The sequence below is a fragment of the Chlorocebus sabaeus genome, chromosome 3 (genome assembly GCF_047675955.1).
Source record: "Chlorocebus sabaeus isolate Y175 chromosome 3, mChlSab1.0.hap1, whole genome shotgun sequence".
In the NCBI taxonomy this organism is placed as follows: domain Eukaryota; kingdom Metazoa; phylum Chordata; class Mammalia; order Primates; family Cercopithecidae; genus Chlorocebus; species Chlorocebus sabaeus.
Window position 1 is genome coordinate 92,585,383 of NC_132906.1, and position 24,009 is coordinate 92,609,391.

General features: G+C 41.3%; 1 long non-coding RNA gene across 1 annotated transcript; it reads left to right on the plus strand.

Annotated features, from left to right (window-relative positions):
• The first annotated feature begins 584 nt into the window (after positions 1-584).
• LOC119627571 (uncharacterized) lies at positions 585-24,009 on the plus strand. Its single transcript, XR_005243767.1, has 2 exons — positions 585-676; positions 23,390-24,009. It is a non-coding gene; the product is annotated as an uncharacterized lncRNA (long non-coding RNA).

Consider the following 24,009-nt stretch of genomic DNA (forward strand, 5'->3'; position numbering starts at 1 on the left):
GCAACCTTTTCTGATTACCTACTCCACCATGACTCATTTTCCACCCTGACTCATTCTGATTACTTACTATACCCTGACTCATTCTCCACCCTGACTCATTCTCCACCTTGACTCATTTCATAACCATTTTTACCACCAAATCACTTACCCTGTCACTCTCTTTAAATTACTCAATTGGAATTAGTTAACCTATGTGGTCTAACCCTAGCCAATGGGGGAGCGACAAAGCAGTAGGGACCATGTGCATAAGGAATAAGAACCCCTTTCCCTCCCTTGTCCAGATGTGTACTCACCATTACTCCATCTGTAAGGGTGCACCCTTGCCTTGCTGAGAATTAAAAAGAAAATTTTGTATTCAAGTGCTATTTCTTTTGCGGCACCAAAACTTTACTTATAACAATTTGGGGGCTCGTCCGGGATTACATTCCCCTCCGAGGGTGGTCTCTGGTTCTCTCTTGTGAGGACGTGCACCCCGCCCCACTGTGGTGGCCTCAGGGGTGAGAAATCAAGATCCACCCAGTGTGAACAATAACCCGAGCTCTCAGCAGCATGGAAAGAAACTGGCCAGCAACCTAGCTTAAAGGATCCTCCATAACAGCCATGCAAGTCTGTGCATGGACCAAGGAAAAGATACCAAGGGAGCCTGTAAAGTATTTCCTTGGTGGTCAGGACCAAGGTAAGAAAGCTACGAGGGGGTGGTGAAGTACTCCTTGGTTGGGGTGGCTTAGAGGTTAAAAAGAGAAGAGACATCCCCATTGTGGGAGGGGATTGAACCTCACAGAAACCTCCAGTAGTAGAAAAGGCAAGTAATTTCTGGTGGGGGAAATTGAACCTCACCCCAAAAGGCAAGAAATTTGCAGTAGGGAAAGTTGAGCCTCCCCCCAAAAGGCGAGAAATTTCCAGTAAGGGAAATTGAACCTTGAACTTTACCCCAAAACCATCAGGATGCTTGGGGGAAATACCCAAAGCAAGACAGGGAGCAAGAGGGATAAAGATGGTAATAAAGATATCCCCCCAGATAGCCCCCTAGGTCTCATGCTAAAATACTGGAAGGATAATGAAAGGACTAAACATAGGAAAAAGCAGCAAATGATAAAATATTGCTGTTTGATTTGGACTCAGGGACCCATCCTCAAACCCTCAATCTTCTGGCCAAAGTTTGGTTTGAATGAAGATGTAATGTGTCAGCTTCTAATCTGATATGTTAATGATAAAAGTTCAGTGTCTCAAGAAGAACTAGGCTATGCCCTTTGTTGGAGGCAAGGACCTGCCCTCCTTTTTCCCTTAAAAACAAATAGGGAAGAACCCAATCTAGCACATCAACATGAAAAGTCAGAGGAGCCAGCTCTCATGCCTAAAGACTCCAGTGCATGGGATCCCCCAGACTATCTTCCTCCATTCAGTGTCCTCAGTCTTTCCCCTCAGACAGCCATTGCCACCTCAGATCCCTTTCCAAATTTCCCCTCTACTCATGCTATCCCTTCTCCTTATAACCCTGACTCTTGGGAATTACCGTCCCATCAGCCTGTTCCCTTCCAAATCTAAATTCCTCTCTCTAAAAAGACTCCAGTGTGAGGTAGAACAATGTAAAAAAGATATTCAGAATTTCCCATTTCCCTCTGTACCTAAGAGGTCAGCCCTGACCGTCTTCCCTTTGAAAGAGATACCATAAGCGGGGGAGGGCCACTGGCTTTGTAAATACTCCCTTAACCCATTCAGAAGTCCAGAATTTTTAAAAGGAGCTTAAACTGCTACTAGATGACCCTTATGGAATGGCAGACCAAACCGACCAATACTTAGGACCTCAGTTATACACTTAGGTCAAGTTAATGTCCATCTTGGGCATCCTCTTTTCAGGGGAAGAAAGGACTATGATTTGTAGGGTTGCTATGGTAGTTTAGGAACATGAGCACCCTCCTGGTGAAAAAACTTTCCTACCGCGGACCAGAAATTCCCTGCCCGAGACCCCTGGTGGGACAATAACAATGCAGGTCACCGGGAAAATATGCAGCACCTAAGGGAGATGATAATAAAAGGAATTTGGGAATCAGTACCCCGAACCCAAAATCTTTCTAAAGCATTTGATATATAACAGGAAAAGAATGAAGGGCCTATGAGATTCCTAGACAGACCGAGGGAGCAAATGAGGCAATATGCAGGCCTCAATTTGGGTGATCCGTTCGGGCAAGGAATGTTGAAACTCCAATTTGTCACTGAAAGTTGGCCAGAATTTCAAAAAAGTTACAAAGGATAGACAATTGGGAAGACCGTCTGCTAAATGAGCTCCTCAGGGAAGCTCAGAAAGTATATGGGAAAAGGGATGAAGAAAAACAGAAACAAAAGACAAAACTTATGTTTTCCACCTTCCAACAGATGGCTCCAAACCCAGGTACTTCTAGACAGAGTTTCCAGGGAGCCAGAAACTATAAAGGGTCCGAACCCTCTTTTAAAGGACCCCAGCCTCCATCTGGAGGATCAAGGTCCTCATCTGCCAGGCCCCCTAAAGAGTATGGGGGAGCAGGGTTAAAGAATCCCAGAACTAAGAGGAAGGAAGGACAAGATAGGTGCTATAGCTGTGGAAGAACAGGCCACTTCAAGGGAGGATGTCCTGAACTAAGAAAGGAGAAAGAAGCCCTTCCACCCATGACTTTCGAGGAAGATAGGGGCTCTGTCTCTTTTATCTTGAGTCTCATCAGGAGCCCTTGATAAATTTGGAGGTGGGACCTAAACATGAGCTTATCACCTTTTTAGTCGATTCAGGGGCTGCTCACTCCTCTGTTTCTCCCCATCTAATGTTGTCTCTTCCTCAGAGGAACTTTTAGTTTCCGGGATAAAAGGGGAAGGATTTAGAGCAAAAATTTTAGAAACCACAGAAGTTAGATACCAGGATCATTCAGCTCATATTTAGTTATTGTTAATCCCTGAAGCAGGAACTAATTTACTGGGCAGAGGTTTAATGTTAATGTTGGGCATAGGTCTACAAGTCAGCCCAAGAGGATTCCTCACTTCATGAAACCTACTCACCACTGCAGATGAAAAATGTATTAATCCTAATGTCTGGTCCAAAGAAGGAAACTGAGGGAAACTCCAAGTCCCTCTGATCCACATCATGCTAAAAACCCCGGGAGAAGTAATAAGAAGGAAGCAATACCCTATTCCCCTAGAAGGTAGGATGGGGTTGAAACCTATAATCAAAGACCTTATTAAGGACAGGCTTCTCAAGCCCTGTATGTCCCCATATAACACTCCAATACTGCCAGTCAAGAAAACAGATGGGTCATACCTGCTAGTACAGGACCTTAGAGTTATCAACCAAATAGTCCAGACTACCCACCCCATTGTCCCCAGTCCTTACACCATTCTTAGCAAGATTCCATATAATCATCAATGGTTTACTGTAATAGATTTGAAGGATGGTTTTTGGGCGTGTCCCCTGGCTGAAGATAGCCGAGATATATTTAGTTTTGAATAGGAGGATTTCCACTCAGGGCGGAAACAACAATATTGATGGACAGTCTTGCCCCAAGGGTTCACAGACTGCCCTAATCTTTTTGGTCAAATTTTAGAACAAGTAGTAGAAAAAAGTTGTCATCCCAGAACAAATATGCCTTCTTCAGTACGTGGATAACATTCTTATACCTGGTGAAGGTACAGAGAAGGTAACTGACTTCTCTACACATATTCTTAACCATCTGCAGTTTGAGGGGCTATGAGTCTCAAAAAGAAAGCTTCAGTATGTAGAGCCCAAAGTTAAATATTTAGGCCACTTGATAAGCGTAGGCAAGCAAAGAATAGGGCCTAAACGAATCGAGGGAATCGTGTCCCTACCCTTGCCTCAAACTAATAAGAACTCAGGAAATTTTTAGGATTAGTCAGATACTGCCACTTGTGAATTGACTCATATGCACTACACAGTAAACTGTTATATTAAAAACTTGCCCAGGAGAAGCCTATCCGTCTCCTGTGGACTTCTGAGGAAGTTGATCAAGTCGAGGAGCTGAAGGAAAGGCTCATAACTGCCCGTTTTAGCCTTACCCTCCCTAGAAAAGCCATTCCACCTTTGTGTTAATGTGGACAGTAGGGTAGCTTTAGGAGTGCTGACTCAAGAACATGGAGGCCACTGGCAGCCTGTAGCCTTCCTATCAAAGGTCTTAGACCCAGTCACTTGTGGATGGCCTCAATGCATCCGGTCCACCGTGGCTACAGCAATACTAGTCGAGGAACGCAGAAAGTTAATGTTTGGAAGCAAATCGACAGTAAGCATACCTCACCAAGCTAGAACTATCTTAAACCAGAGAGCAGGGAGATGGCTTACTGACTCAAGAATCTTAAAGTATGAGGCCATTCTGTTAGAAAAGGATGATTTAACATTGACCACTGATAATTCACTCAACCCAGCAGGTTTCCTAACAGGGAATCCACATTAGGGAGGGAACACACATGTTTAGATTTAATTGATTACCATAGAAAGGTTAGACCAGATCTAGGAGAAACCCCCTTTCAGACGGCATTTATTCATAGATGGTTCCTCCCGGGTGATTGAGGGAAAAAGACACAATGGGTATTCAGTGATTGATGGAGAAACTCTTGTGGAAATAGAATTGGAAGGCCGGACGCGGTGGCTCACACTTGTAATCCCAGCACTTTGGGAGGCTGAGATGGGTGGATCATGAGGTCAGGAGTTCAAGACCAGCCTGGCCAACACAGTGAAACCCCATCTCTACTAAAAAAATACAAAAATTAGCTGGGTGTGGTGGTGGGCGCCTGTAATCCCAGCTATTCAGGAGGCTGAGGCAGGAGAATCACTTGAACCCGGGAGGTGGAGGTTGCAGTGATCCGAGATTGTGCCACTGTACTCTAGCCTGGGTGACAGAGCTAAACTCAATCTCAAAAAAAAAAAAAAAAAAGAAAGAAATAGAATCAGGAAAATTGCCCAACAGTTGGGTCTGCTCAAATGTGTGAGCTGTTTGCACTCAGCCAACCCTTAAAGTACTTGCAGAACCAGGAAGGAACCATCTATACAGATTCCAGGTATGCCTTTGGAGTGGCCTATACATTTGGGAAAATTTGGACTGAATGAGGTCTTATTAATAGTAAAGGTCAAGACCTTATTCACAAGGAGCTGATCACTCAAGTATTGAATAATCTTTAGTTGCCAGAAAAAATAGCTATTGTCCATGTTCCTGGACACCAGAAAAGCCTTTCTCTTGAAAGTCGAGGAAATAACCTAGCAGATCAGGAAGCCAAGCAGGCTGCTGTGTCTTCCGAAGTGCATATTTTTCACTTAACTCCCTGCCTCCCTCCTCTTACCATAATCCCAATTTTCTCTTCCACTGAAAAAGAAAAACTAATAAAAATAGGCACTAAAAGGAATTCAGAAGGAAAATGGGTACTGCCAGACCAGAGAGAAATGTTGAATAAACCCCTTATGAGGGAATTCTTACCCCAACTACATCAGAGGATCCATTGGGGGCCCCAGGCCATGTGTGACGCAGTTCTCAGAGTTTATGGTTGTATAGGGACTTTGTATGTCTAAGGGACAGAGATGGGGGGGAATTAAAATATGGACTGAGTGTTAGCTGCTATAAGGATTTTTATTAATTTTGTTAGTGTGATTATGTCATTTTGGATACATAAAAACAGTGCTTTAATCTGTTAGCAAGAAAACATTTTACATGAAGTGATAAGACACCTGGGACAGTGCTAAAATATTCCTGATAACAACAAAAGTGTGTGTGTGTGTAGAAAAAGCAAGATGGAAAAACGTGCACGATTATTGAAACTGAAGGATGAATATGTGGGTGTTCATGGTATTCTTCCTTGACTTCCTGCAAGTTAGAACATTTCCATAAATTAACAAAAGGTTAAAATATATAATGTATGCATAGAGTTCTGAAATTATAAAGGGCTTCAAAAACAGAAAAACTTCTTAAATTCCTCCATTGCCCAAGGAATAAATGTCCAATGGTAAAAAATTCAGGGAGATAGGGAGGACGGTGTCTTAGTCTGTTTGTTCTGCTATAACAAAATACCCGAGACTGGGTAATATTAAAATGACATAAATTTATGTCACATAGTTCTGGAGGTTGGGAAGTCCAAGATCAAGCCACTGGCTTGTTTGGTGTCTTGCAAAGGCTGCTCTAAGCTTCCACGATGGCGCCTTGTTGATGAGTACTCTGGAGGGGAGGAACCCTGTGTCCTCACATGGTAAAAGGCAAGAGAGCCAAATGCTGCACAAAGCCTCTTTCACAAGGCCTTAATCCCATTCATGAGGGAGCACCCAATTGCGTCTTAAAATCACCTCTTAAAACTCCCACCTCTTAATACTATCACTATCAGTTTCAATACCTGAATTTTTGAGGGGACACATTCATGGGAGAAAAGACTATCATCTACCTGATTCAGACCCATGGTTTTCTATTTGCCCAACCATCTACTTGGGACTCTATCTGAATTCATTCTTATTGGCCAGGTCTTCACTTCTTGCCAGCAGCACAGCAGGAGGACAAAGCAGAGGGTCCCGTCTTCTTGGCTTACTGCCATGCTCCCTCCAGCTGAGGGAGAAGGACCTTATAGAAGTCTTCAGCTTCCCAGCCTTGGTCTCCAGGACAGTGTGGAATGTCAGGGCCTGTGACATTATGACCAGGAAGGGAGCTGCTGGCATCTTGCCTGAGGTGAGCAGAGTTTCTATCCAGTCTATGACTGGGAAGGAGGGAGGAGGTTGATAGCGGTCTTAAGGTAACAGATGCCCTCTCTCCCATTGCTTTTTATGGCGACTTCCTCCATCCTGAGGACCCTGAGGACTGAAGGGGTAGATACTAATTAGAACTCTAAGTGCCGGTGGCCAAAAGCCAACAAAATCTGCTCCCATGGAAAGAGGCGTATTGGAAGGATGCTGGAGAGGTCATTGAGTTACAGAGTAAGTGCCAGAACCAACAGATCCAGAGGGTTTAATCACCTCTTAAAGGCCCCTTGAGGAACACAGCCTTGAAGAACAGAGGCCTATGGCCCCATGTCCCTTCCCACTCTCTCCCACCCTCAGAGTTCCAAGGTGGTGAAGAACAGGAGACAGATGACCCAGGTTTCAGCCTCCTTTCCCCCAAACCTTCTTTCTCAGCATCAGGCCCAAGCTCTCCCTGGCAGTGAGACTTTCATCACAATAGGAGAACATGGCTGCATTTCCTTGTTATCATCCTCCCAGCTCAATCTCCTAGAGTTTCTAGAGCTTTCTCCATCAGCAAATGACAAAACCCCAAAGGAGTCACTTTGGTTGGCTCCCCTGGATCCTATCACACCCCTGGGCTGACTCCTATGTCCAGGGCTCACAGTGGGGCACCTGGTTTCAACTGGGCCAGCAGTGGGGTCCTGGGTGAACAGCCCTCAAATCTTAGCTCCATGGTAGAGAGAGACAAAGAAGTGGTCCTGAACTTACAACAGCGCCTCCTGAGACCAGGTCAGGACCCTAAGGATGGTTTGACCATCAGGGATCTTTGACTCTATTTTTTAATTGCTGATATGGGGGTATGAAAAGACTTTCCCACTTTAAACATTATTTCTCACCTCGAAATTCTTGTTTGATTCAATTTCAATTAGCTAGGTTTTATGTTTTATTATTACATTTTCATTTCCCTTAAAATGAGCTCATGGATATTATAATCTGTGACTTCATTGATGCTTGAGAATTCAGGTGTGTTGAGTTTATATTTGTTGAGTTTATATTCTAACAACTAAATGATTGGGAATGATACACTTGACTCAGGCTGTCTTTTCCTCAGAATTTCTTAAAAATAATATTTTATTTTTTGGAGTAGTTTTAGGTTAACAGAAAAATTGATCAATATATTGTGTTTTGTTCATCTTTGGGCTTTTTGTAATATATCAGTTTTTCCATCCCATGAAGAGTTGAGAGGACTTTCCTCTGTCTTTTGTATTGTGTTTCCTCTGTGTTGTTGTTTTGGTTGGCCTTTTGCCTGGTATTCTTTTTCTTTGATTCCTATTGTTTTAATAAGTTTGTGCTATTCCGTGTATTTCTTTTCACCTTGCTTGTATTTGGGCAGGTCTCTCAGATGTTGTTATGATAAACAGTGAATGACTATTTGATCCCCTTCCAATCTTCTTTAAGTCATATTTGTGTTCTCCTCACATTCCCATACCCTATTCTAAGCAAGAGTTTGAGGACTCGGTTGTGTAGGCTGCCTCATTTTCTATGGCCTAAAGAAATGGAGTTGGGGAAAGAGGGTGGAACAAAGAAGGTTCTGTAATAATGTCACATATTTTTGATTTTCTAAGTTCATAGAACAAATCTCTGCTCCCGAAAAATGTGATAAGAAAAAATAGAGGGTTTGAAACCACTGGGAAGAGATGAGATCATTAGACTCTTCATCTTTATGTAACCAGACTCCTCAGTTAAACATCATTTTCAAAGCACATTTGCACTTGTTTTTTCTTACAAAAATATCCTGTAGATCCTTAATTTGGCACTATAAATGTGACCAATTGTTTTAAAAACAGAAGTGATGCTGGCTATTATAATGTAAACTGTTTTCTAAATGAAGAACTTAAAGGAATGTAATTAGAGAAGCATAAACAGTGGTTAATATGCTGCTTCTTGAAAAGACATATTACAACTTACAATCTTTCTCTATAAGTGTATGTTGTTACTGTTTAATCAGGCGTGTGAATGTATTCAGTTGTTAAGCAATCCTATTAGCTGGGAAATTGCATTATTATTTGCTGGTCTGTTTATGTTATATTGTTGTTGGCACTCTAAGTTTCTCTTTTTTCTCCAAGCTTCTCTTACTCTGGTCTCTGTAATCTGTATAATTGTCTTTTTTAAGTTTTATCTTTAGAAAATATTGAATAGAGATACTGGGAGTGATTAACTGTGTCAGAATCACAAAGTTCTAGTACTTTTCAGATTAATCGTAGAGACATTATGCTGCTGTTTTAAAAGACAGAAGGACCTAGATCCATCATGGAGGGCCACAGTAGGGTTGTGGCCAATGGTCCTTCCTGCCCAGGAGAATCCACAAATGCTGTCTAGGAAGACCTGCCGTTGACCAGACCAAGGCCACTTCAGTGCATGACATCTTCTTGGACTCATCAACCTTGACTTCAGTGGTCAGAGATCCCTCTACTAGTAATTCTAAGTGTTGGTGACAAAAGTGAAGAGGGCAAAATTGGGAATGCTCTCCATTCTGGGGAAGCAACAGTGGAAGATTTGCCTGAGTAAGAAAATCTCCTAAAAGCTTTCTGTGCCCATCCAAACATTCATACATTCATACACTAAACATTCCTACATTCATACGTACTTCCTTCCTTTGTTCATTCATTTATTTTCCTTGTCTTCTCATAGAATATGTTTTCTGAGATCAGGTTACCGTGTTGCTGTTACAGGAAATCAGATTAATTTTAAATTTCTATATGCAATAAAATAAAAGCCTTTGACATCTCCCTTTTATTCTCAACAGTTAATAAGTTTAGAAGCTCAGTGATACGGTTTGGCTGTGTCCCCACCAAAATCTCATATGGAATTGCCACATGTTGTGGGAGGGACTCAGTGGGAGGTAATTGAATTGTGGGGGCAGGTCTTTCCCATGCTGTTCTTGTGGTAGTGAATAAGTCTCTTGAGATCTGATGGTTTTATGAGGGGGCGTTTCCCTGCATGAACTCTGTCTTTTTGCCTGTCACCAGCCATGTAAGACAGGACTTGCTCCTCCTTGCCTTCCACCATGATTGTGAGGCCTCCCCAGCCACATGGAACTGTGAGTTCATTAAACCTCTTTTTCTGTATAAATTACCAAGTCTCTGGTAGGTCTTTATCAGCAGTGTGAAAATGAACTCATACACTCAGTTTTAAAACAAGTTACATGAAGTTGCAGAACTCTTTAAGAAAGCCGTGACTTATCCAGACAAATCAGTACTGGTGTGTTAACTGAACTCAGTTTGATTTTTCTGGGTTTTGTTTTGTGTTGGCCTCTTCTTGTTAAATACAAATAAGAAATTCAATAAAAGTGTTAACAAATGGTTTTTACAAAACCGAATATAGTACAGAAAACATAATGTGATGCAGCTTAAAATTTAAAAAGAAAAAAAGAACAGCTTCAAGAGAATTAGGTACTAATTAAGTACTAAGAGAACAATCATCAGAGCTAGATACAAAACATCTAATATCGTTCGAGAAACATTACGTATGTTACCCAGTTCTTCCTTACACATCTTACTGGCTAATTGAGAAAGCAATGCATTAAAATCACATTGAAATGAATTAATATGGTAACTGGAGGCAATGAGAGGTAACTGAGACATAATTGCAAATGCAGAATTTTTTTCAATTTGAAATTGAACGTTTAACAACCAATTTGGAATTTTCTATTTTTGAAAATCCGGTAGCTCTTGGAGTGAATAGACCAAATGACTCCATTTTAATAGGTCTCATCATTAATCTCTGCTTATAAAATTTGCTTCATTGCCTTTGTGTACCTGAGACTGAAATGCAGACTGTTCTGGAGTCTCCAGGTAGTCCAGGAGTTCAATGCAAACTTGTCTTACACAAAGAAGTCTGTAAAAATAATCTGGTTGCTATGGTTTCAATGTCCTCTCCAAAACTCATGTTACAGTTTAATTGTCATTGTGATGGTATTAAGAGATGGGACCTCTAGGAGTTAATTAGGCTCTGCCTTCATGAATAAGTTAATGCCATTATCAAAGGAGTAAGTTTGTTATCACGAGAATTCAGCCCCTTTCTCTCTCTGTCTTGCACCCTGCCTCGCCATGTGATGCCTTCTGCCGTGTTAGGATGTAGCAAGAAGACCCTCACCACCCGTGGCCCCACAATCTTGGACCTTCCAGCCTGCAGGACCTTGAGAGAAACAAATCTCTCTTCTGTATAAATTGCCTAGTCCATAGTGTTCTATTATAGCAGCAAAAACAGACTAAGACACTGGCCTTTTACTTTTGATTTTCTTTCTATTGATTTTTACCCGGTATATCTAATTTCAGCTCTTGGAGATGGCTGACATGGTCATTGAACTGAAGCTTTGCGGTGAAGAAACTATTAAGCAAATGGGGAGGAAGACCCATACAATTTCACTTTAGTGAGGAGCAAAGAACTGATTTTATTCCAAAATCAAATTCATGCCAAAAACAGGCCAATGCAGTCATTTAGGGATAAAGAACCTGGAGTTTCAGGCATGAGGGGAAAGGTGTTGAAGGGTCCAGAACATGCCTCTCCAAAAAAAACCATCTTTGGCATAAGGATTGTTTTGAGTTGAGGGCAACTGAGTATCAACAGATGCAGGGAAAATTCTCTACCCTTTCTTTTGTGCCTAAAAGCAATGCATAAACTTATCTTTGTGAAAATGACATGAATTTTTCCCTCTCCTGAACCAGGATGAAGAGAGCTACCCTTGTCACCACAGATGGAGAGCCGGCACTAAGATGAGTCAGTATAAAAAGACCTTACTAAAATAACCCTTACTTCATTAGCTCCCTGATATATTTGCTAGTCACTTTCCCACAAGTTATCACCCCTAGAAGCCTAAAACCCCTCTCTCCTTTGTCTAGTCTCTTATTTGAAACGCATTGCCTTTTGTTAAAATGGTATGTAATCTCTTAAGTCTAACTGCTTCTTTTTTTTTATTTTTTACTTCTTTTTTTGTGAAGCCCTTGTGCACACAAAATTCAAAAGATTAATCCTATTTCTATGCCTTTTCTCCTGTTAATCTGACTTTTGTCAGTTCTGTTCACAGGTTCCAGCCACTGAACAAAAGAGGGTGGAGAAAATGTTTTCCGACCTTACAATGCACACTGTATGTGTGTGTGTGTAGCGTACACCTCTGCATGACAGTTTCCCTTGTTGTTTGCCACAGGACACAGGAGCTGCAACTCTGAATCGGGAAATAGAACTTTACTCACTTTTGTGGAGCAACTGGGGAATCAAACAACCTTGCATGCCCCTCTGAGGAGTACGCCGTGAGAGCTCAGAGGCTACTATTATTGGCTGAGCATTGATGTCAAAATCTTGATTGACGTTCAAATGCTTCTAGTCTCATCCTAGACTTGCGAGGTGTGATCTCCATAGGTCTGTTCCCATCCCCTTCCCCTCCATCACGCCCATTTTCTGCATGCTGGGCAGTGTGCTCTGCTTTATGGATCACCTTAACCCAGCTATGTGCACTCTTCTGCTTGTCCTGAACACAGCACACCCAGGTCGCCTTCTTCTTCAGTGATGTCTGGGTCATGTATTGGTATTGTGCACACTCTCATTTTGACTATTTGAACTCTTATAACACATTGTTTAACACATGTGAAAACGTAAGACAAACTTTCAGATTTCAGTTATTTAACGATAAACCACTATATAAATGTTCATATCTATTCAATATAATATTAAGATAAGCACTTCAAATTCTCATTTAAATATCTTAATCTTGCTTCATCTGTAAAGTCATAACTTTATTAGTTAAAATGCTTATTTGGATAATTTCAGAATTTCACAAAGGTATCAAAAATTGTACAAAGATTTTCTAAATACTCTTCACTTACATTCCCGAAATATTCCTACATTAGCATTCCCTCTCTCTCTCCTCTCCTCTCTTCTCCGTCCTCTCTCTCTCAGTACAATTACTGAACCTGACACTTAGGATCTGAGTTTAGGTAGAGCTTTGGAAAGTTCAAGATCCCTCATCATTTTATCTGGAAATGTCTTTTGCTCAGGTGACACCTTTGACTTCAACTGCTATGTTTGCCTCACTAGTTTCACTTGTGGGATTTTTCAAAAATGCATCATGATTGATAGAGTTAAAATTAATCTTTCTTGACATAAAGCATATTGTGTTCTTTGCCATGGGCCTGCTATGTTTAGTATTGCAATGCCAGTGGGTTTATACCACCTACCAGTTTATCTTGTTATAACTCATCTGACTGCTTTATCTCTGTGAGGTAGCTGTTTAGAGCTTAGGTTCTGAAGTCAGATGATTTGAGTCTGACTCTTGGCTTTAGTTCCTGAATCCTGGACAAATACCTTCACCTCCCTGGGCCTTCCCTTCCACATCTTCCAGATGTGCATATGGTAGTGCTTATCTCATAGGATTTTGTGTATGTGTGAAGATTGAGTCAGACAAATAGGAAGTGTTCAGTATGTTGTCCATTGTAACATTAATCTAAAAAGAACATTGGATAAAATTTGAGTATCTTCTGTTTCTAAAATGTCTATAGCCTTTCTCTTATTTATTTGCAATTTTCTGCTCTTTGAGTTTCTGATAGGCTCTACATTTCTAAGCTTTTATTTAGTCTTGATTAATTTTGGTGAATTTTTTCTTCAATTTACTCAAAATAATGTATTTACCGTAGGAAGTTAGTAGTTAAAGATAATTGTGTGTTTGATCTTTACATAATTAAAACTTGAGAATTTTATCTTTTCAGTTCCTATGTAGGTTAGTTGTTCCTCAATATGGCTAATGTGGGTGGTATCTTGGATTGAAATATCTTATTTCCTCAAGTGTACAATCCATTTTAAATAGCAATTTGTGTGGTTGGTAACCATTCATTTGATAGAAACGTTAGGTCTGAATCTGTCTCTCCAAAATTCATGTGTTGGAACTTAATTTCCAGTGGGGTAGTGTATTAACTCATTTTCATACTGCTATAAGGAAATACCCAAGACTGGGTAATTTATAAAGAAAATGAAGTTTAATGGACTCACCGTTCCATATAGCTGGGGAGGCCTCACAATCATTGTGGAATGTGAAGGAGGAGCAAAGGCACATCTTACATGGTGGCAGGCAAGTGAGCATGTGGAGGGGAACTGCCCTTTATAAACCATCAGATCTGAAGGCCCCTTAGGGGCCTCGCAGGAGTTTTAATGTGTACTGATGTAGGCATGAGGATTCTCAGAGCCTCATGGTATGTTTGCCGTGTAGCGAAACTTGAGGACCACAGCCTACCCAACCTCTGATTCTCTGCAGCACCCCCAGGGTCAGGTGGGGACCTGCAAAGTTTGTTCTAAAATTGAGGTGATGAGAGGGGGCTGAGTTCAGAGTGATATCTCCTTCCACTCCACCTCCACACACTCATCTCCCCTCCACACTCACACTCCTCTGTGCAGTAGTGCAGGCTCCAAGAAATTCCCTTGGAAAGAGCTCCACTTAACTTTGCTCCATCTAGTGTTTCCAAACTTAATATCAAATCAGTGCTGTGGCAATATGTGGGCTTATTTTATTAACATATTAAATAAGGATTAGTGGCTATTTCAAAACACCTGCAATAGCTTAACATGTGAAATATGTGGTTTCTGTTGGTGACAGATATGGGTACCGTAGTTTGTTAGTTGCATTTATAATTAAAGGAAGAGCTAAATTTCAAATAAAAATTACTGAAAATAAACATGAGATTATTTTTTATCCCAAATTCACAGACCTCCTCCCAACCCCACTTTCCTGCCCCCTGCTGCACTCTCTGTCCATGGGCTCTGGTTAAGGGAAGCCCAAGTGGGAACAGGGCTTTTCTTTGACCTGGGCTTTTGCAAACACAAGAGATGCATGAATTGGGCATAGTGCTGGTGTGAGAGCTGCACTTTTTGTAGTGACCTGAAACCTGAATTCTCCTCGACCTCCAGTTCCTCCTGCCTGGAAGTTGGTGAATGACCGTTGGATCCACTGGAAGGGATGCATCTCCTTCTTGGCTGTCTCTGTCCAGAGCTGTTCCTTAGGGACTTCTTGCATTGGGCTCCTGCCAGTCTCAGGGACTTCTCGGTATCTCTGTTGACGGCCCATCAGAGCTCACTCCACTTGTGAAGGCTTTCTCCTGTCGTCCTTCCGGAAGCTCTTTGAATACCGACCATGGCTGAGCACTGCACTGCCTCCCTGCCCAGTTCCCTTTGGGCGTGGCTGATTTTCAAACTCAAAATGAAAGAGAAACTTTCAGATGGCATCTGGGCTTTGCTATTTCTGGTGTGGTGTCAGTAAAAACTGCCTCAGTCTAGCATCTGCAATTTTACTTTTCAATATAAAAAAAAGATATGAACTGTTAGTGCAATAGTGCAGAGAATGATATCCAACTTTTATTTTATGTATATATTTTATTTGTGTCTCATAATGGGGTTCAGGACACAATAACCCAAAGCATGGCACTTTGACATTTGAGAAAACAGCAGAAGCAGAAAGGTCTCTCTCATCTTCCTCTGCCCTTCTACCCTGAAGCAGGTCATGAGACCCTCATTCAAGAAGTACATACCCTATAACCAAAGAAAAGAAACATTCTTATCTCTGAAGACACAGAGACACAGAAAATAATCTGAACACACTGGCCTTGCTAAGCCATCCCATGCCTCCCAGCTTACTACCGTTAGATCACGCTCCCTTTGTCCAGCCATACTTCCCCAAGACTGTCCACTCTTCATCAAACCTACCATAAAAAACATGTTTCCCTGTTTCTTTGGGTCTTTACTTCTGAAGACTCTCCCATGTCACTTACAAATTATATTAAATATGCTTGCATGCTTTCTTCTTGTTAATCTGTCTTATAAGAGCCTCAGGCATAAACCTAGCAAAGAGTGAGAAAATATATATATTTTTATTCCCTACATTTGTATTTACGTTGAAATACAAAGAGACAAAAATAGACGGTTATATGAATTCAACAGTATTCTAAATTATTAATTTGGAAAGTACTTTCAAAATCTGGGGGAAAAATTCTAATTACTTTTGGAAGAAAAGGCAGTATTATGTAAGAAAACCACATTTTCTCTCATGTATTACTAAACTAACTACAGAAGTCATATCCTTATGCCTTTTTGTAGCTAAGATTGTTTCTGACCCCTACGAACTGACTGAAGCAAACAGATCAAGCTAATTCAGCATTAAGTAAATAGGAGGGTGGTGAGATTTTAAGACAAAGTTACCAGAGCAAGAAAGGATCAGGGCTTCAAACAGGGGTAAAAAAAGTAGGGGAAAGGTAGAATTAAGCACTCTTGCTTTCAAGTTAGAAAATGTTCACATTTGTCTCTAGTGTTTACTTAACTGCTCTAAAACCCTAAAAAATTGACATCCTTGAATTTGAAGATCAGTGAACTATAAATAACGCATTTACTGCTTTTTGGAATATCTCTGTGGATTCATTCAGCACTCTCACTATTTATTTATTTATGTATGCATTTATTTATTTAATTTATATATAGAGTCGCCCAGGCTGGAGTGCAGTGGCACGATCTCGGCTCACTGCAACCTCCACCTCCCGTGTTCAAGTGATTCTCTTGCCTCAGTCTCCTGAGTAGCTGAGACTATGGTCGTGTGCCACCATGCCCAGCTAATTTTTGTATTTTTGGTAGAGGCAGCATTTCACCATATTGGCCAGGCTGGTCTGGAACTCCTGACCTCATGATCCGCCCACCTTGGCCTCCTAAAGTGCTTGGATTACAGGTGTGAGCCCCTGAGCCCGGCCACTCTTGCTATTTTATTTCTTCTATTGTTTTGCTAAGAATTTAAAAAATTTAAATGTTTACCTTACGAAATATCTTACTGCCTTGGTGTTTTTATACCATACATCTTAGAATATTATAATTTGTAAGTTTATCTTGTAAATTATCCTTTGTTATACAGAGAATCTGACCAACTCACCCATTCCCCTGGTCCAGTTGCCATTTTATTTTCTCTAGGAGATTTCTCTTTGAAGAAATCTCTTGGTAGCTGCCTGTATGATTGGCAAATTGAAGTTGGAATTTTTTATGGTCTGTATTAATGGATCTGATTCTTAGAAATTAATTCCCTTCCTAAGAAAAGTACCCTCTTCATTTCTGCTTTTTGCGAGGGGTCGTTGGCATTTATTCAACAGTTAATGAGAAATTATTATATAATTATATTTAACTTTTTTCTGAGTTCTTTCTGTGTTTGATATAATGATGAAAAAGAAACTTGAATGGAAAATGCATCAATAAAATAAAAGCATATTGCAATTATATTCTGACCTTGGCTTTTCCCTCTATAACTATATATTTCTCACAGGTTAATTATAGTCTAAAGCATACCAAGCTCGTCATGTGTGCTGCTGGAATGACTGTGTGTTGTCTTGCCCTTAGATGAAGCGATGCTTTCATAACCTCTGAAGATGCCTGAATGGTCTGAGGTTCTAATGGTTTACATTTTCTTATTGTTCATATGGACAAAAATATGACTACATTCCAACTGTCAAAGTACATTTGTATGTTGCCTGTAAAACTAGCTCTTCTGTTTAAAGAGCAGATAAAAAGCATATATGCAATTAGTCTAACCTGTTCAGTGGCAAATTACAGAACAATGATTGTGGTAGGATAATCTTTCAGATTATTCATTCTGAGTTTAAAAATGTTTTGGCTTCTAACAGAAATCTTTTAATTATATGCTAAAGTGGTGATAATCTCATTATAGTAGTTTGTTTATTCCTCAAAACATTTATTAGTTTACTTCTTTAAAATTTAAAAGTGACTATAAACCTAGGAAGCAAACATTTTTGAAAAGATCAATTAATGATTTAATAATTTGAATTGTTCTCTAAAGATTAGACATGGCAATTGAAAATAAATGTAGAAATCTCTTCCCTATGGTCATCAAAATTTTGACATGTATTCATATGCCTACTTATAAAGGAGCTTGACAGCACATAATTGATACCATCTAGCCTTTATTTACAGCAATCAAACATAAGACCTTGACATCATTAACATGCCCTGTGTGCGTGTGTGCACATACTCACATATACATACACTCATATATACACACCCGCACATATAACACACATACACGCACATACATATACACACAGACACGTATACTCTTCACAACCTTTCTAGGTGAATCCCCCAATCTAAAATGACCTCCCTCCACACACCCTCTTCGTTTGTATTATCTCTAGCTTGCCTTTGCTGTTTTTCATTGCCCAGGAGTGCCAAATGCATCCAATTTCATCTTCATTTGTTTATGGGCTTGTCTATCTCCCCACTGGAACAGTGCCCAGGGGGATAGTGGCTGTTTCGAAATTGTTCACTGCTGTATCCTCAGTACCTAGATCAATGCATGGCTCATGGTAGGTGCCAAGAATTTGTTCAGCGAATAAGTGACTGTTCCCATTTGGACTTAGGCTTGTGCAGGGGAAAAAACAGACTGCTTTTCCTCTGCTCTCACCCCACAATCAACACAGAAGACTTCTATGGCCAAATGTGTGCGTTTTTCCCCCCATATACCAAGCAATCAATCTGTTCCACAGCAGATGCCAGCTGGGAGTCCTCCAGCCCAGTGAGTGCTGAGTCTACCGGAGATAGCGTCAGACCTCACGGAGTGAAGGCTCAGTCCCACAAGACTGCCCCCACTTCCGGTGCCAATTGCAAGCCCCAGGTTGTTTCACCTGTCTTCTGACTGACCGGCTATAAATCAGGGATCCCATGGCCTCCTCTTGGGTTAATTTGCTAGAGCTGCTCATGGAACTCAGGAAAACTCTTATGTTTGCTAGTTTATTACGAAGGATGTTACAAAGACTACAGATGAAGAGGTGCACAGGACGGGGCATGGGAGAGGGGCATGCCACCCTCTAGGCACCTCCACGTGTTCAGCTGTTTAGGTAAATCTCTCAAACCCTGTTCTTCCTCTCCTCTCACATCCCAACAGCCATCAACGCAGAAGATTTCTGTGACCTAATGTGGCAGGGTTGGTTTCCTCACATAGTAAGCGGTGGATGCCAGCTGGGTGCCCTCTAATTCAGTTCTAACACCATCTGCTTGGAGGTAACCTTAGGTCTCACAGGTTGAGGCTCAGTCCCCAAGACGGCCCACCTCAGACACCAGTGGCAAGTCCAGGCTCTGAAACTTCTGACTGACTGGCTATAAATTGGGGATCCCAGAACCCTCTTTGGGTTCAGTTTGTTGGAGTGGCACACAGAACTCCGGAAAACACCAACTTGTGTTTACCAGTTTATTGTACAGGATATTACAAGGATACATCCATCAAAGGATACAGATAATGAGATGCAGAGTGAGGAATCGGGGAGGATACAGAGCTTCCACGCCCTCCATGGGCATCATACTCCAGGACTCTCCCCAGGCTCAGCCATCTAGAAGCTCTCTGAACCCTGTCCTCGTGGGTTTTTATGGCAGCTTCATTATGTAGGCATGATTTATTAAACTATTGGCCATTGATGATCAACATAACCTCCAGCTTCTTCCCCTCCCTGGAGATTACGAGGTGGGACTGAAAGTCCTAGCCCTGTAATTATGCCTTTGTCTTTCTGGTGGCCAACCATACCCTGAAGCTATCAGTAAACATCAGCAAACAAAAAGACAGCGCTCTGAAGTTTCCAAGGATTTTAGGAGTTGTATGCCAGGAAAACTGGCAAAGACCAAATATATGTATTTCATAATATCATAGCTTCCTTCTCCGAATTTCTGTAAGACTTTAGCTTCACATGTGAAAATAAGTAATTCAAAATCTAAGCTACTGAAACTTTGAAATATTTTGAGCCTTAAGGAAATGTGATTATGGGATCTGAGTCATGCAAACAGGCAGCTGTAATGTAGGCAGCTGTAATCTTTATTTCTCTGATTATAGATTAGCCTTCTTCCTTACCTACAGTGTTTTGTAAAGTGCTGCAAATGACTAAAGAGTGACAAGAAAGACCCCTTCCCTTTTCACTACAGATCTTTGTTATAGATTAACATCCTTCTTACCTTTCTCATACAAAGACTTTGGCTATCACATTGCTTAAAATAAAATGTTAAATATACATTTTTAAATTGGAAACAAAAACTAGCTGTAAAGAAAAGAAAATGTGTCACATGGAGAAAAAAGCAAACTGTACTGATTAAATTTTTGCAACTAATAAACCAGCCTTGCACAGAAAATGTTATAATCCTACTAAACTTCTTTGTTTTCTGCCTAATGAGAAATAAAAACTAAAGTCCTAAGCCTCCCATGTGACTAAACAGACCCCCTCTTAGCCAAGAGGACCCTGGAGAAATCTTTAAAAAAAAACAGCTCTCAGCCATGACAGTATAGGAGGTCAGATGGGCTTCATGATGGACCCTCCTTTGCTAACTGCCATTAGACTTTCTTTTCCTAAGGTTTAAACAAAAACCAGCCCTCTTAAAAGACTCACTTGACTGCTGATTTCAACCAACCACCTGACACTACCCCGGTCTGGTGGACAGAACTGATCAACATTCCTTCCTGATAAGAGACCACCAACCATGGAGTGGTTCTGATCAGTTTAAAGAGGTTGCACAATGAGGGCCTTCAGGTCGTCTGCTTTACCTTTTGATGTATAGGATCTAATTATAATAATACATTTAAGTGATAAGTCTCTACCCCAAAGTGAACGTGGGACACATGTTACTTATATGTTACTCTACTACACATGCCTATGCCTCCCCTTTGTAAATATTCAGAGCTCCTCTTATAACCTGTAGAATATGTATACCTAGTCAATCTGCTCAATATAAGATCCTGTATTATCCTTCCCTCCATTGAAGTGTCTGCTTCCTGCTTCTGAAAGAGGCTACGCTTCCCAGCCTACAGGATGCCCAGCCTACAGGCTGCAACCCTTTATGAGAAATAAAGCTCTCCTTTCCAAATTTATGAACCTCATGATTCTTCAAATGACACTATATATAAAAGCAAAACAACTTTCAAGTTCTAAGTGCTGACCCCATTTCTCTGGTGTCTTTGTCTTCCAGATGGTCATTCCCAGCTTTTCACCTGAATAAGCTTTTTAAACTGGATTCTGATCATTTCTATTATTTCAGGCTGACACACATAATTCATCACCTCCTTCATCTTACTGCATTCATTCATTCATTTTTTTTTTTTTTTTTTTGAGACGGAGTCTCGCTGTATCGCCCAGGCTGGAGTGCAGTGGCCCGATCTCAGCTCACTGCAAGCTCCGCCTCCCGGGTTTTTACGCCATTCTCCTGCCTCAGCCTCCCGAGTAGCCGGGACTACAGGCACCCGCCACCTCGCCCGGCTAGTTTTTTGTATTTTTTAGTAGAGACGGGGTTTCACCGTGTTAGCCAGGATGGTCTCGAACTCCTGACCTCGTGATCCACCCGTCTCGGCCTCCCAAAGTGCTGGGATTACAGGCTTGAGCCACCGCGCCCAGCTCATTCATTCATTTACCATGTCTTCCGGTGAGCTCCCTGAGAACAGGTTCTGTGGTAGGTAAATGTGTGTTCCCTGGCACTCAACTCAGAAACTTGACACTGAAAGGTGCTTAAACATATTATTGAAGGAATGCTATTCAAGTCCTGTTTCCTAAGAACATTTCAGTAAAGTCTACTCTGTACAAATGTACATCTATGGACATGTATAGATATTTGCTTGATTATAGCTGGGAGCCAGTATTTTCATTGAAGATTTGTTCTTATAGCACATGTTCTCATAAAACCAAGTCTGGACACGATCAGTGTCTGTCCTTGTTACAGTTGGAGAAAACTCTTTGCTGCCACAATTTCCTAAATGCTGGTCTTGTTGCACAAGCATGAAAGGGTTTCCTTTGCCACATCCTCACTTCGCACTTCTCAGGGTCAGGTTCTCTGTGTCCCAGGTGCTTAAATCATTTTAGGCTAAAGGAAAATGATAATGAAGACAAACATTCTCCCTCTCATTCACTGCCTCTCTCTTTTGGTGGTTTCTGTCTTAACCGATTGATATGGTTTGGCTCTGTGTCCCCACTCAAATCTCATGTTGAATTATAATTCCCAATGCTGGGGGAAGGCCATAGTGGGAGGTGATTCGATCATGGGGACGAATTTCCCCCATGCTGTTCTCATGATAGTGAGTGAGTTCACACCAGATCTGATGGTTAAAATTGTGTGGTACATCCCCATTCACTGTCTGTCCCTCTCTCCTGCCACAATGTAAAGCGATGGTTTCAAGTAAGTGGAATGAAATAATATTTACTAACTACTTCCCCTTCGCCTTTTGCGATGATTGTAAGTTTCCTGAGGAGGCCTCCCAGTCATGCTTCCTGTTAGGCCTGTGGAACTGTGGGTCAGTTAAACCTCTTTTCTTCATGAATTACCCAGGCTCAGTAGTTCTTTATAGCTGTGTGAGAACAGACTAATACATAGATCTTAATCCTGGAGATAGACTTTTCCTCATTGTCTTTTTTGGGACAGCACTGGAATAAAAATTTTCAGATTTACATGAGCCAAGAGAAGACAGCAATGCTCTGAATTGTCTTTGGGGAAACAATGGGGAAGACAAAGTCTGTGGAACCCTGTAGCTCACCCCATAAGCTGCTGATCTGCTGTAAAGACATGAAGGGTGTTAACTGGTTATATGACAAAACACATTTTGATAAATTTGATAGAATTTTATGTCTTGTGCTGTTTTCTAGGATGCACATGGGGAAGACGGACATTTTTGTACTTTTAAGTCCTGTAGGATGATGCACCGTGTAGCTAAAGGTGGTGGTGGTTGTGGTCCCATGTTATGGTCCTAGATTTCCAGGTGGTAATTTAAGTGTAGAGTAACATAATGGTGCCAGTCATTCATTTTATGTTGTGTGCTTTTTCCACTCATACCACAAAGGCAATGTTAAATAATTACAGAGAATGGATTATGAGGCCAAGAAAATGAAAGTCTACTTTTGAGTGATGCTTTAATACAACTTTAGAGTTAAATGTGAAGGAAACAGGTAGACTTATAGATTCATTCAGAGCACAAGGCCTTGTTACTCCTAAAATCACTGAGTTAATGATCTCAACTTGGGAAGATGGATTTGCTGTTAAAGGTCATGCAAAGAGTGAGGCTAGTGAATATCAGTGATTCTAGGAAAGTGATTCTCAAATATTTCATTAAGTTACAGCTAATAAAATTGTTAAGGAGAGACCTGAGTAGACAGACTCCTGAATGTCAGGAAGGCAGCTGCAGCCTCACGCCCAACAGTGTTGAACCTTAAGGTCATGACTGGGAATGTAGACCTGTTCAATGTTCTCGATTTGTCTTCCAGTGAGGGCTCTAGGACTAAATCCTCTTTCATGAGTCATGTGAAAGATGAAATGTGTGGCACTGAGTTCTGCATTCAAAATAAAAAGAATAGAATGTTCTAACATCTGTTACTTTGCTTATTCTTGTGGAACTTAAGAACAAGGTGAAAAAGCTATTTGTTAGTTGCTTTCAAATAAAATGTATTCATCGCTCATTTGTCCTTGTAAAAGGGTGCCTGTTCCTAATGCAGGTGCACTGGCCGTGTGCACTCCGGGGTCCCAGCAGCTTTCGCACCCTGGACACCCGCCGTAGTGGGTGTTTACTAAGGACCTGTTGATCTGGAAAGACAAACCCAACTCAAAGGGAATTAAGGGTGGAGGGAATACCTTTGTGGGTGTTCTTTTCTGCAACAATATTTCACTCCTTTTGCTTCTTTTCAGGGTATCGTGCAGCAGTTTTTGGTGTCACTGAAGACCAGCTCTGATGAAAGTCTTCGGTTTCTTAGCTTCAGGCTAGACTTTAACGAGCATTACAAAGCCAGGGAGCCCAGGCTCCGCGTGTCTCTGGGTACCAGGGGGCGGCGCAGCTCCCACACGTGAAGCTTGCGGTCCTCGCAGGGAGCTGCAGATGATGTTCGTTGCACCGCTAGACACGAAAGTCCCATCGACGTCCTCCAGGACCTGCACGCTGCAGGTGTCCTGCCCTTCCGCCCACGAGTGCGCCATGTTTCAGCGGAGCGGCGTGCGGGACAAGCCACGCGTGTTTCTCATGTCGGAGTCGAATGCATTTGTAAATCACTAAGTCAAGTAGGCTGGCTGCCCTGTTCACATTTGTCTCTAAAAGTCTTCATCGCTAAAAGATACCACAATTTGCTGAGGCTTCTGAATCTTAAGTGCTCCATGTTATAACTTGTATTTGTCACTTTAAAATAACAGTTTGTTTAGCAAAAATTAGGGCAAGGGTATGTTTATAAAGTGATAATGTCATTGCTATTATTTAGCATCCTCTTCAGAAATCTTTTTTTGCAATATTATTAAATTAAACTGAAATACATAGAAAA